Raw genomic sequence first — 15,079 nt, forward strand, 5'->3', positions numbered from 1 at the left:
AAAAGAGGTTTAATAAGGTAGTAGTTTGGAAATATTTTGAAGTGGGTTGCCGCCTATTTGAGAAGTCGAATAAAATTATGTTATAAAAAAGTTATATTAAATATTAAAGATGGATGTCAAATGAAAGAGATTTAAGAAATATTTAGTTTGACAATTTATAATATTTTTGATGTGTTTGAGGGTGGTTAAGGGTTTAAGAGGTTAAATTAAAAAAATTTAATAAATGAAATGAATTACTAAGCGATGGATATCTATCGAAATGCGTTTAAAATCCTTTATTTCAGTCTGAAATTTTCAGAACTATATTTAAGAGTGTTGCCACGTGTTTAAAAAATAAATCTTTACTTAATTCATCAGTTACTTTAAGTATTTATAACAACGTCAGACAAAAAATGTTTAAGGACATTTTAATTCGAAAATATCTTTTAAGAGGGTTGCCACCTGTTCTGACCTTTACTTGGATTTATTCCTGACCTTTACTTAGGAGGGTTGCCGTTTGTTCGAACAATCAAATTCGAATTAGGTCATCAGTTTATTGAAATACATGTGTATCACAATGTCAGACGAAAATGATTTAAGAAAATTTTAGTTTAAGAATACTTTTGAAAAAGAATTTCAAAAATGAGAGGTCAAATCAGCCTGTAGATGTATAATGAAGTTTTATTTTTTTAATTAAGAATTTTTACATTGGTATATGGTGATTGGAAATTCGATAAAAATAAAAATAGTCACTATGCGATACTGCTCTTCACTCAGAAACGGCTGCACGGTGTTGATAAAATATGGCACTCGGATCTCTTATAACTCTGACTAATATGTAGAATATTTTTTAAGTTTTTGAAATTCAATTTTGGGCGTTTTAACGCCATGCGGGTTCACTAGTTTAAAATTAATTTGTAAGACATGAACACTTTTGTCAACCTTCGATCGGTTTACAAACCACGCCACACACGTTGAAATCTCAACCGATCGTTTAAATTTGTTGTCCGTTTTTAGCCTGCTTTAGAGATAGATTTCGAGACCCACGGGACCCGCGGTACAATTATGAAAAACGTCGGGATGGTCGGGCTCGAGACTTAAAAATCAAATTTCGGGATGGGAGGGATCGGGATTAAGTATTTAGTCCCGTGCCCATCTCTAGTTGACACACGAAGGCGAGGGACTTACAGTTTTACGTCGACTCCATACGGCGAATGTATTTTAATTATAAGCGGTTTTTCAGGGCAGAAATACCCTCGGGGGTTCGCCATCGCCTACCGAGGGACGACCGCTATTAGAAAAAAACTTGTATTTTTTAACCGACTTCAGTTCGTCGGAATATTTTTTTTATTTTTATTTTTTTTATTTTCGTTTTTTGTGTATGTTACCGCATAACTTTGGTCAACCGATTTCGATAATTCTTTTTGCATCGGGAAGGTAGAATTTCAGAGGTGGTCCCATAATAACCTAGATAAGATCCGATCATTGGATCATGAAATATATATATATATATATATATATTTTTTTTTTATATATGAGAATTGAAGTCGGCTTTTCTTATGCTTAAAAATTAATTTTTATTTTTTATTTTTTGATGTTGGGATGAACCGGACTTGAATCCAGGCCCTGCGGAGCGGTAGCGCACGGTTATTTTCCATACATTTAGCTAGAATTACATCTACAGGTTTGTAGGGTGGGTGTAGCGAAGCGCACCGGAGCATTTAAAAAAACACAACAGTATGAAGTTTGCGGCCGCTGTGGCGTAGTGGTAAGCAGTGCGCGCTTCCTCTTCGCAGGGCCTGGGTTCAAGCCCTGGTGAAAGCAACAACAGAAAAAAATTTAGAAAAAGGGTTTTTTCTTAACAGTGGTCGCCCCTCGGCAGGCAATTGCAAACCTCCGAGTGTATTTCTGACATGAAAAACAGCTTCTCGAAAAAATACAATCGCCGTTCGGAGTCGGCGTAAAACGGTAGGGTCCCTGCCCTTTGTGTGACAACATCAAGGCTAACGCCACAATTCGGAGGAGAAGCTCGGCCAAACACTAACATATGTGTAAGCGCCAATCTTTGTGAAATACACATTTTAATTGAAATCTGTAGAAATTTAAATTGCACTTACATACATACATATGTACATAAGTATGTGCGAACAAATTATGTGAACTATGACAGCGTAACTAACTCTTTACTCAGAGGAGTAATCAGTAACTCAGTATGTAACTAAAAACATATTTCTTACTGAAACTATGTATTACTTAATCCTTGTGAAAACTTTTGAGTTTGAGCACTTATGGAAAAAATTGGCGCAGTAAATATTATATTCTAATCCACTTGGACCAAGAAATCGAGAACGATACTTAGTTAAACTACAACCACAACCCTTCTTATACTCATACCGCATCTAAGTATCACTCAACAGCTTACCATTTAAAGAACAAAAACAATCTTGTTTAACACACATCAAGCTTTCATATTCTGAATGCGAAACACTTGAACTTTTCCACCAAGTGTCTGCATGTAAATATTTAACAGTTGGAAAAATTGTTGGTAAGAGTGCATGTTCGCTGTGTTCTTTTTTGCAAGCTTTTATTCTTACATTGCTTGCATATTTCATCAAAGATTCATCATTGTCTCGCTAAACATACACACATACACATATACAAACATACATACATATGTATGTACCCTGCAGTACGGGGGAGTGACTACAGGACTGCGGAATCAGTAGCTACCTGATAAACACCGCCAATTACCGACCGACTACTTGCAGTGTATTTCATCGATTACTTTTACAAGGCAATGTCCTAGGCGGTAGTCACCATCGGCTCTCTCTGCACTACCGGGAGTTACTAAAGTAGTCACTTGCGTGATTTATGTGCGCCCTCTGTCGTAGTTTTTCGCTATTCTACTTACGACTGATTCGACTCTGCACTACCACGGGTTAATAGAGTAGCTACTTACCTTGGAGTCGGTGCAGTAGCGGTCCAAAAGTGGCGATTGACTCCAGCAGTACTGGAGGGTACTTGCATGTTTATATATTCATGGGTGACTTTTCCTGCATAGCCATGAAATATTCAAACTGCGTATAAATTATGAATAGAAAACAGCTTACAAGTTTTGATTCGTTTTGCGCTTTTTGCTGTAGTTTTTCAATGTATTTTTGTTGTCTTTGCTGGTGCTGCTCTTGTTACCCCTTTTTCTGTCGGACTGAATGCCACATGCTGTGTGCCTTTTTGTGCACCCACTGAGAATTCCCGCCTCGCTAAGATGCAACGAGATGGCAGAATCTTGTGGCAAGTTCAAGCAAATCGCTTTTGGTTACAACTTTAGTCTAGTTTATTTACATATCCACATGTAACCCTCTTTCATGTACATACATATGGACATATTTGTAAACCTATTTATGTATCAAAAAGCGTAATTATCTGTGCAAACGTAGGTATGTGTGTTAAACCTAATACAATGAGAGGAGGATTGCTCATTGAGAATTATCGTTAAACGTTTTGGGTAATAAACTAAATAAAATAAATGAAATTTATTGATTATTATTTATTATGAAATTATCAGACTTAAAAATAAAATGGCCTGCTATACCCATATTGAGGGAATTGAAGAAAAAAATGTAATCCGCCAAATTGTGGTGGGGCTCTCTGTTTTCTGCTAATCTTTTCAATTGATACCCATATTCGGAGCGTTGTAAAAAATGTAATCCGCCATTTTCTGGCGGCGGCCATCTTCGATTTAAAATGATACTGAACCATGCAGTGAAACCCCAAACTAGTCATGAAGATTACTAGTTTACAACTAAAATTTCCTGACTGAAACCGAACTAGTTCTAAAATGAGAGACTTGTACCAAGTAAAAAACGATTTATTCATGCCCTGTTTTATATGACTTCGACAGTTTAATACAATTAAGAACACAAAATATGATTACTTTTATTTGGGTATATTGTAAAAGAGAGTACGTATTCAGTTATACCAGACATGTTAAATAATGATTTATATTCACAATGATAGTTAATTAAAGCATATATTTGGATAACCGTTTAATGATTAAATACCAATATTAGTACCATTTTAATGATTAATAATAATTAAAAATTGTTGCTTAATTCATTAATTTTGATTACACGATTATTTTGTTATGTTTCTTCATTTTCAATTATTTTTGACTTTTTTAATTACTCGATTAATATATTTATTTGATTAATTTCAATTATCAATCAACGAGCCAAACTATAGACCTAAATTAAGAATATTTAATAGCTGCATGCATTATTCATTTATTTTATTCTTATCCAAATCTCAAATTTTAAACATTATTTATTACTTTTATAAAATTTTAAAAACAATAGACTGAATTATGCAAAGTTAGGTTAGGTTAGGTTAGGTTAACTTGGCTGCCCTAATCCTACAGGAAAAGAGGCACACTTAGCCCACCATAGGCCCGTTGTGGTGCTATGCAAAGTTAATGAATTTAATTTATTATAATGAAAACTTTTATTTTTATTTTAGTTCACTCAAAAATGAACTGAAGTATTCATTTTATTTTTACATAAAATGTTTTCTTTCGCATATTCAATATAATTAAAAGAGATAAAAATATAGTATTTATGGTACCTGATAGCTTTTACTTTTAATAACAATTAAAGAAAAATGCATTTAAATTTATGTTCGAAAGTTTAAAATATTTACGTATTTATTTTTGCTTTTAATTAATACTCAACAAATTTAACACTAGTTTTTGGCAAATCTAAGGCTGCTAAATAAAAATGTGTAATATATTAAAGTGTACTTATATTGACTATAGTCAAAAGTTTTGTATTGTATATTCATGAATTCATTTTATTTTTTTACTCCCAAAGTATTGGCTTTAGTCCATAATTGGACTAGTATTTTGAACTAGTATGAGACTGGTATATTTTTGACAGAAATCTGACAATTGCCATCTCGTAGGACATCCCCATGTTAAAAACACCAGTTGATTGCACGGAAAAAAGATAGTTGGTTGACTAGTTGGGCATGCGGTTCATACTAGTTTTGAGGTAGTTTACAACTAGTAATTTGATTACAGGGAATATACGCGATTCTATTGTCATCAGAACTTTAGGTGCGTAGAAAATTTCAGATGACTAGGTCAACAGGAAGGGGGTGAAATTTTAATTACTAGAGGATTACCTAAAATAAATAAAAATATAAGCTAAATAAAACCCGAATAAAGAAACGAGCACGCCGCGAGTAATGCGAGGCTGCTCACAACTGTAACTAAATTTCGCGTATTTTATAAAAAGCGTAAATTTTCTTGTGTTGTTCGTTGAGCGGTTGTTTTGTACATTTAAGTCAAAAAAATTAATCAGCCCTGGTGTTATATTTTGTGTTTGTGTATTTGGATCTGTGTAACAAATGCTCACCTATAAAAATACTGGATAATCCTTACTAAAATATAGCATTGACATATTAAGTTAAACTTTTGGCAGATAAAATTAATCTTTTGGCAAATAAGTTTAATCTTTTGGCAAATAAATTTAATATTTGGACAAACAAAATTAATCTGTTGGCAAATAAATTCAATCTTTTAGCAAATAAGTTTAACCTTTTGGTAAATAAAATTAATCTTTTGGCAAATATATTTAATCTTTTGGCAAATAAAATTAAACTCTACTATAGTACTAAACAGTGTTTGAAAAAGTAAAAAATATACTAAAAAACTGCTGTTGCTGTGCTAGTAAAGCATTTTTTTACTTTAGATTTAGCTTTACTGGGCCAATATCAAGAGTTAACCTCCAGGATAGCTGAAAAATGTTTTTTGGTTTTTCTGTTCTGTTGATTTGACTGCTCACTTTCAAACAGTTCTGTCACAGCATGGTCTCAAATATTCGTCAAAATAGCTGGCGCATTTTATTTCAACCAAACCACGCATTATGGCCAAACGGGATAAAAAACATCTAAAATGCTACAAATCTTGAACTCCCTTAATATATTTCCAAACGCAGGTACAAAAAAAAATTTATTTATGTGCATACTATGTACATTAAGGTCCTCATCGAAAATGTTGTTTTTTTTTGGAAATTTCAAGACCCTGCCCCAAATTTTATTCGTTTTTATGAGAAATATTATAGCCTATTTTTATAGATATTTTAAAGGTCATTTAGAGGTCGTGACCTGTCGATTTAGGTTACAAAATACGGTTTTGTAGATTTATCAGTTTTTGAATGACTATTTTTGACTCGATTTCAAAGATCGAATGTTATCTGAGAAGAGGATATATAGGCCTTTAAAATTGTGTTTAATTATCTATTTTCGGACTTGGCTTGTTGGGATTTTTTATGGGGTAAAATAAAAAAAACCCATATTTCTCTTAATTTTTAAAATTTTGACCATTAATAATTTCCACAATTTCAAAATACGTAGTACTGTCTAAAATTAAATCTATTTTCCAATAAACTGATACCTCATTAATTGCAATCGCATTAAAATTGTCGAATTTAGGAGACTTCTTAAGTACGGCCTTGAATTTATATTGTTTATGTACCGGACTTTCAGATTTTTTGAGCAGTGGTGCTAAGGAATTCGTCAAGAATTTTTAGGAAAATGAGGGTGGCACCGTCACTTATATTATATATGCGTATCACAAAAACTACTTGATCGATCCCAACCAAATGTGGTATAAACATTGCGCTTAAGCTTCTTAAGCGCCACATTGAAACTTATTGAAATCGAACAAAAACCACGGGTTTCACCAACGTAACGGTAATTTCAAAACACACAAAGCTAGCTATATTTTAGGGGGATTAGGTTTTGTCGGATTTCAAAAATATTCAAGACGGTACTTAAGGAGGCTAAGCACAATGTGTAGACTACATTTGGTTGAGATCTATCAAGTAGTTTTTGTGATACGCATATATCACATAAGTGAGCGGTGCACCCTCATTTTCCTAAAAATTCTTGGAAAACCACTTCTTTGCTAAAGAACGATTGTATAAGTATATCAATTTTGAATAAATATTGATGAATTCCTTAGCGCCACTGCTTAAAAAATCTGAAAGTCCGGTACATAAACAATATAAATTCAAGGCCGTATTTAAGAAGTCTCCTAAATTTGACAATTTCAATGCGATTGCAAGTAATGAGGTATCAGTTTATTTGAAAATAGATTTAATTTTAGACAGTACTACATATTTTGAAATTGTGGAAATTATTAATGGTCAAAATTTAAAAAATGAAGAGAAATATGGGTTTTTTTTTTTTATTTTACCCCATAAAAAATCCCAACAAGCCAAGTCCGAAAATAGATAATCAAATACCATTTTAAGGGCCTATATATCCTCTTCTTAGATGACATTCGATCTTTCAAATAGAGTCAAAAATAGTCCTTCAAAAACTCATAAATCTACAAAACCATATTTTTTAACCTAAATCGACAGGTCGCGACCTCTAAATGACCTTTAAAATATCTATAAAAATAGGCTATAATATTTCTCATAAAAACGAATAAAATAAGGGGGTAGGGTCTTGAAATTTCCAAAAAAAAAACCATTTTCGATGTGGACTTTAATGTACATAGTATGCACTAGGGATGTTGCGAATGTGGAATTGTAGACATCCGCGGATGCGAATGCGGATGCGAATATCTAACAGCTAACATCCGCGGATGCGATTGCGAATGCGGATGTCAAGTATTTTTAAAAAAACAATTAGAATCTAGCATAAGGGCGATGCCAAACCAGATGTGTCAGGTTTTTCTAAAGCTTTTAAAAAGAATTCTTCATTCTCATTACTTTGGCTGTTTCGAATTTGAGGACTCTGTAACTTCATCAACGTTTTTCGATTTAATTTCTGTAATTAATTTTTAATACTTTTTTCTACGACTGGTTTGAAAAATTTGTGCTTATAGCGAGCTAAATAGGTAGATATGAAAAATAAATTATTATTTTCCAGGAATGAAAATTTTGAACAAAATTCTGTTTACAAAGTCGTGGCTGTCAGCCGAATCGGATCAGAATATTATTATTTAAAAAAAGCACCCTGTTTTTTATAAGCATTTGAATCTCAGATAGTTACGTAATTCTTATCTTATTAAAGGTCAGATCTATAGTTTTTTAATTATTTGAGCATCGATTCTCTTTATAGCCAGACGTTTATCATTTCTGCTGGAAATCCCTATTGAAGGAGCTTAATCTTTGGCTTTAAATAGCAAAGAACGGACAGTTTTACCACAGAAGTTTTTAGCCAAGGATCCAATGTATATCCCTATGAAAGAAATATTGCCCGACAAGTAAACAAAATAATTGTTTTTAAAATGTTTGCTAATAATAAATTCCCCATAGAGCCCCATTTGAAATTATTGAAACGAATATATGTAACATCAAAAGAAAATCACGAAAATTTGGTTAAGAATTACAGTGCACACTTTCTTCATTTGCGTCTATTAGTTTTTTAAGATTGGTCCAAAAAAATCATAATAAAGAATGAAAGCAATGCAGGCGTTTAAAGCATAGAAAAAAAACATTGCGGATATTTCCAATAAAATACTTAAATGCATATCCTTTAATATAGACGATATACTTAAATACTTATTCAATGCTAGTGTTACGCAGGGTGTTTTTCCAGAAGATTTGAAGTGCGCTATTATAATCCAGTTTTCAAAAGAGGCGATAAGAAGGATGCAAATAATTACAGGCCTATATCTTTGCTCTCGACAATATCAAAAGTATTTGAAAAAGTTATTAAAAATAGAATTGTAGACTATCTTGATAGGTCGAAATTCTTTAGCCCAATGCAGTTTGGCTTTCGTTCGGGACTTTCTACGGAAGATGCTCTACTAGATTTTTGCTCGTACATCTACCAAGGCTTGGACAGCAAAAATATCTGTGCTGGACTTTTTGTTGACATTACAAAAGCTTTCGATATGGTAGATAGAGATATACTTTTAAATAAGCTATTTAGCGCTGGTTTCAGAGGGTTTATGCATAAGTGGTTTAAATCCTATCTCTCGAACAGAGTACAAAAAGTCAAAGTTGCAAATAGCTATAGTAGTTTAGAGCCTGTTCATCTGGGCGTACCCCAAGGTTCAGTTCTTGGTCCAATACTTTTTTTGATTTATATCAATTAAATTTTTTCTTTGCCACTGAAAGGCAAAGTAACTGCTTTTGCTGATGACCTTGCCATTACTTATTGTACTTCGAGCTACTTTGAAGCAATATGTGACATTAATCACGACATACATCTACTCAGAATCTGGTTTGCATTGCATAAACTTTCTGTAAGTAGTAAATCTAAGCTTATGTACTTTAGCCTCGTTGCCAAAGAATCCCCAAACTGTGATATTTTGTTTCATTCTTCAGATTGTCTGCGTTTTAATTTGCATAATAATGAGTGCTCTCTGAATGAGTCAAAAAAGTCTTTCGCGTGCACAGTCAACTGCGACGATACTTGTTTCCAGCTTGAAAATGTTGAAAAGTTTAAATACCTAGGAGTAGTAATAGACAACCGCTAAAATTGGTCTGAACATTTAAATACGTTAAAACAATACTTTCTCTACACCAGTCGCATTTATACCGCCTTAAAAAGATTTGTTCTACTTCTACACTAAAAATGGTTTATTACGGAATATTTGAATCGAAGCTGCAATACGGTATCAGCTGTTGGGGTGGTGCTTCGGCTAGTAAATTGTCCTCCATCATTACAATTCAAAAGTGCATAATTATACGTATCTGTAACGCAAATCGTAAAACTCACTCTATGCAATTTTTAGAATGCTCAATATATTGCCGGTGCGACATTTATACTGTTTTAAAGTTTTAAAACTTTTTTTCATCAAATCTGGATACTTGAAAAGTTTCCGTCAGAAATTTATAACCTGCGCAGGAACTTGCTTCCAATTGTTCACGTTCCGCCTGCTCGTACGTCTCACTTTAGATGTTTTTATACGTACGCCTCTTGTAAATTGTTCAACTCACTTCCTGCTTCTGTACAGGTCATAAGAAATCTCAGTTTATTTCAAAAGAATGTTAAAGTTCACCTGTTCAACTTAAACCAGTGTTAAATTGAAGCCTTGCTGAGGTCTATATTGTAATCTGAGCATATCATAAAATAATGTATGTAATGTAAATATAATTTTTTTTTTCTCTCTTTGGAGTCTCTTGGATTTGTATCGACTCTTTGTATTGATTCTTTCTAACGTTATTACATATTTGTTTACTTTTATTTTTCAATGTACACCCCACAAAATGTATACTATTCATTGAAATTGGCATTTAAAACTATTTTACTTTGTAATATAAATAATGCCATTAACTTTTCTAATGCAGCATTGATGTACTTATTGAACGCAACATGAATTTAGAATACTGTGTTAATCTGTATGCATTAAGAAAATCAAATAAATGAAATGTTCTCTTTGACGTACCCCAAAGGTCAAATAGAAGTTGGAACTTGTATGGCTGCCCATTAGCGTGGGCCGAAAATCCGATGTTTTAGAATTTTGATTCGTAATAGCAAAAATATGGTTTATTATGCTTTAAAAAATATCTGTGTGAAATGTGAAAATTTTTGGTCAATATCCTAGGCTCGCCCACGTCCATCAAACTTCAAGTACTAAACAAGTTTTTTCTTAGCTAACTTCGATTCTCTACAAAAAAGGTCCATATACCAAATTATGTAGGACTAATACTTTAGAAGATTATTGCAATTTTAGTAAAAAATTTATTAAATAATTTATTTATTAATTTTTATTTTTTCAGCATATTGAACTTTGATGGACTTGCGCGAGCCTAGTATATTGACCGAAAAATTCCAAATTTCACACAGATTTTTTTGTAAAGCATATAGAACCATAATTTTGCTATTACCAATCAAAATTCTAAAAAAGCGGATTTTCGGCCCACGCTACTGCCCATTGATAGCTCGGTTATATAGCTTAAGAAATAATATGTTTAAAGACATTTTTACCAAAGTTGATAAATACGACATTTGACCAGTTTTGTTACACAAATACTCCCACGAACACAGGCAAAAATATTGGCTACAATTTGTCATTTTGTTTGCCATATATACGTTTTATCAGTGCACTTGCACAACATTCGCATTCGCAAAAGCTCCGCATTGATTATTGCGAATGTAAAAGCGAATGCGAATGTTGAAATTAATGCGGAAGCTCCGCGGTTGCGAATGTGAATGCGAATATTCGCAACAACCCTGGTATGCACATAAATAAATTTTGTTTGTACCTGTGTTTGGAAACATATTAAGGGAGTTCAAGATTTGTAGCATTTTAGATGTTTTTTATCACATTTGGCCATAATGCGTGGTTTGGTTGAAATAAAATGCGCCAGGTATTTTGACGAATATTTGAGACTATGCTGTGACAGAACTGTTTGAAAGTTAGCAGTCAAATCAACAGAACAGAAAAACCAAAAAACACTTTTCAGCTATCCTAGAGGTTAACTCTTGATATTGGCGCAGTAAAGCTAACCGTCAAAAGTTAAAAACAAAAATACTTTCCTAGCACAGCAACAGCAGTTGTTTGCTGTATTTTTTACTTTTTCAAACACTGTTTAGTACTATAGTAGAGTTTAATTTTATTTGCCAAAAGATTAAATTTATTTGCCAAAAGATTAATTATATTTGCCAAAAGGTTAAATTTATTTGCCAAAAGATTAAATTTATTTGCCAAAAGTTTAATTTTATTTGTCAAAAGATTAAATTTATTTTCCAAAAGATTAAATTTATTTGCCAAAAGATTAATTTTATTTGCCAAAAGTTTAACTTAATGTGTCAATGCTATAAATGCGAATGGTTTGTTTGTTACGCTTCCACGCTTTAACTACTCAACCGATCATAATGAAATTTCGCGCACTGGTGTTATTTAGCCCAACTTAAATTATAGGATAGCTTTTATCTCAATTATCCAGATGCGCGTGGCATGTCATCTCCCATACCAACGGAATTTTTCATACTGCATACCTCGGGAAGTATTTGTGGTAGAGTAATGGAACTTGGTATGGAGATATATGCAATCAATATTATACTCACGGTAAAAATATGGGTTCTTAGAAAAGGCCCCGTGACATCTCCCATACAGACTGAATTTTTTATACTACCACCTGTTAAAAGATTAACTTCAATTCAAATTATTTTATCGGTTAGATGAATTCTTACAAAATGGATGTCAATCTAGTCGTTGTATCCCAGAAATTGTGAATCCTAAAAACAAAAGTGTCATAAGGTTTTCAGAGACAATTGCATGATGTACACTTTTGTCAAACCTATTTTTATGATAAATCTTACCGTTTAGCTGAAAATGGTAAACATCAATTTATGTGACCTTTGACCTTGAATAATTTTTTTTTTAAAGTTCTGGGAGCGATGAAGGCTTTTCACATTTCATTTATAATGACGTTCGTAACATTCGTACCAGTTTTCAGCTTTATGCAAGTTGCTGTAACTTTGAAAATCTAACTTGATATTTTAAAGATATGGTTTAAATGGAGTAGCACTTAAAATATATTAGTTACAGGTGTTATAATGTACTTCAATGAGATTAACAAGTGATAATTTATGTGGAAAAAATTGTGCTACTCAGGGTATTCATATAAACGCGTAAATGCATCGTAACTGTGGAAACCTCGCAAATTTAAAGATTTTACTAGGTTTACATGGATATAAGGCCTTTCAGATGAATTGCCCTACTGTGTTGGAAAAAAAAATTTGATTAAAAAACCCTCATCTCAAAAGATTACCCCATATATCGACGGCTGATTGGAAGATCTAACTATCTCAGCAGCCGGTTCGAAAACACCCTATTTTAGAAAATGGCTCAAAAACGCCCCTTTTAGGATTTGGGTCAAAAATGCCCTATTTCAGAATTGGGTTCAAAAACGCTCTATCTCAACTGAAAATATATTGAAAATACGTTGAGGTAGAGTGTCTGAAATTGGGCATTCTTGAATAAAATTATATAAAAAAAAAAGATATAGCGTTATTAAAAATTTTTCTGAGATAGGGCGTTTCCGAATTGGTTGCCGAGATAAGCCGATCTTCCACTCACTCGTCTAAATTGAGACGATTTGTAAAAGTGGCGAATGGACAAGGAAAGATTCGACCACATCCATCTAAGAAGGAACACGGTTGGTATATCAGTGGCTTCATTTGAACGATATTCAAGAGATCTTATGACTCATTTAGCCAAAGTACGGGAAAACTTTTCATCCTGTGAAACAGCGCGGATTCTTGACCCTCCTATGACAGAAAATGCTAATCTGTGCTCCTCAGTTTCCTTATTTAGGATTTTTATTGGCTAACATGAAATAAGACTAGAGGTTGACACATGTCGTAATTGCCCTTAGCAGAGGTCTCACACTATTCTTGGCCTACGTGTAAGGAGGGCTCGGCTCTATAATTGTTTCAACCTAAACTAAGCACCAACTAAAGGTTCTTGTCAGGCGCCATGAAGCAAGCGGGTATTGGCCAATTTCATTTAATAATGTCCTATTTAGAGGAAATTCAATTGTTTTGCGAGAAAAAGATGCTCATATTTACTTAAATTGTTTAAGCTTATTTTATCGTATTAGCCAGCAGTGTTGAAAATATTTTGTACCTTATTTTGGAGGCCATTCATTTATATTTAAGCTTTTGTTAGCCGATTCCATCTCTGACATAAAATAAATCTATAAATAATTTAGTTGTCATAGCATCGGTGCCTAAAGCGCGGCTCATAGAAGCAAACGTTGATAATTTACGCTAACGTTTATGATGACCCCAGATTTTATACAAACAAATATGCAAATCTGAAAGCAAAGCATTTAATGTAAATATCCACATCCATGTGCAAAAGGAAGAAGATGTATCCATGTGTACATATATAAATGAACTTTCGTTTGCCCCTCAATCTGAGGTAAATCGCCTTTTAACAACAGTCATATTTGACGTTAAAGGCAGGAAGCAACTCAGCAACGGAGAGAAGGAAAAAACAAGTGCGAGAATAATCTAAAAAGGAAGCGAATTCAAGTGCCGGCACAAAAGCGATGCCTTCCCCCAATTTAGTGGTCATAGCCGTAGGACTGACCTACCTTCCCAAATTCCTACTTGCATCGACATTGGAAATACATACATACATACTTACATGTACACATACTCAGCAGTAAAATTTAGAGACAGTCTGACAAAGCGCTAGTTACAAACTACATATATCAGAACTATCTCTTAACTAGTGCAAAACGGATGCAGAGCGGGCCAGTTGAAACTTGCGGTGCAAATGTGCAAATGCTTCCCTGCAGTACGGGGAAGCGACTACAGGACTGATGAATCGGTAGCTACCTGCTAAACTCCGTCGATTACTTTTACAATGCAATGCCCTAGGCGGTAGTCACCATCGGCTCTCTCTGCAATACCGGGAGTTACTAAAGTAGTCACTTTCGTGATTTATGGGCGCCCTCTGTCGTAGTTTTTCGCTATTATGCTTCCGACTTGTTCGACTCTGCATGTGCACTACCACGGGTTAATAGAGTAGCTACTTACTTAGGTGTCGGTGCAGTAGCGGTTCAAAAGTAGCGATTGACTCCAGTAGTACTGGAGGGTCACTACTCGTACAATACGAAAGTTTCTCAGCGAGACGACCTCCGACTCAAGCATCGTTGGTCGCGAGCAGTGTTGCCAGTTTAGTCTCTTTGAGGCTAGATTTAAATTTTTTATTTGTCGTTTAGCTGCGAAATTTAGGATTTAGATTCGTGGCTTTTTTCTAGCCTTTTCTTATTTCCAAACTAGCACTTTTTTAGCCCTTCTGCAGTGTTTGGAATTTTTACCCCTTCCTTTAATGTTTTGGGTCATTTTGAACCAATAATAGAAATTAGTCAATTTTAAGAAAGAAAAAGATTGAATTCAGTTAATACTTTGTTTATCTCATGCAGAAACTCTATCGACAAGTGATGTATGCTTACCGGTTCAAAGTTGCCCTTAAATACTAAATAATAATTTGAGTCAAAATTACCCAGAAATACTGTGGGTGTATGGAAATATATGTTGTCTTCTAGAAAACAAAATAAAATAAAAAACTCTTTTAGAGAAGTAGTATCCCTAAGTGATTCGCACATTCGTGTTTAAT

Source organism: Rhagoletis pomonella, unplaced genomic scaffold, assembly GCF_013731165.1.
Source record: "Rhagoletis pomonella isolate Grant_MI unplaced genomic scaffold, Rhpom_1.0 Rhpom_scaffold_00003, whole genome shotgun sequence".
NCBI lineage: Eukaryota > Metazoa > Arthropoda > Insecta > Diptera > Tephritidae > Rhagoletis > Rhagoletis pomonella.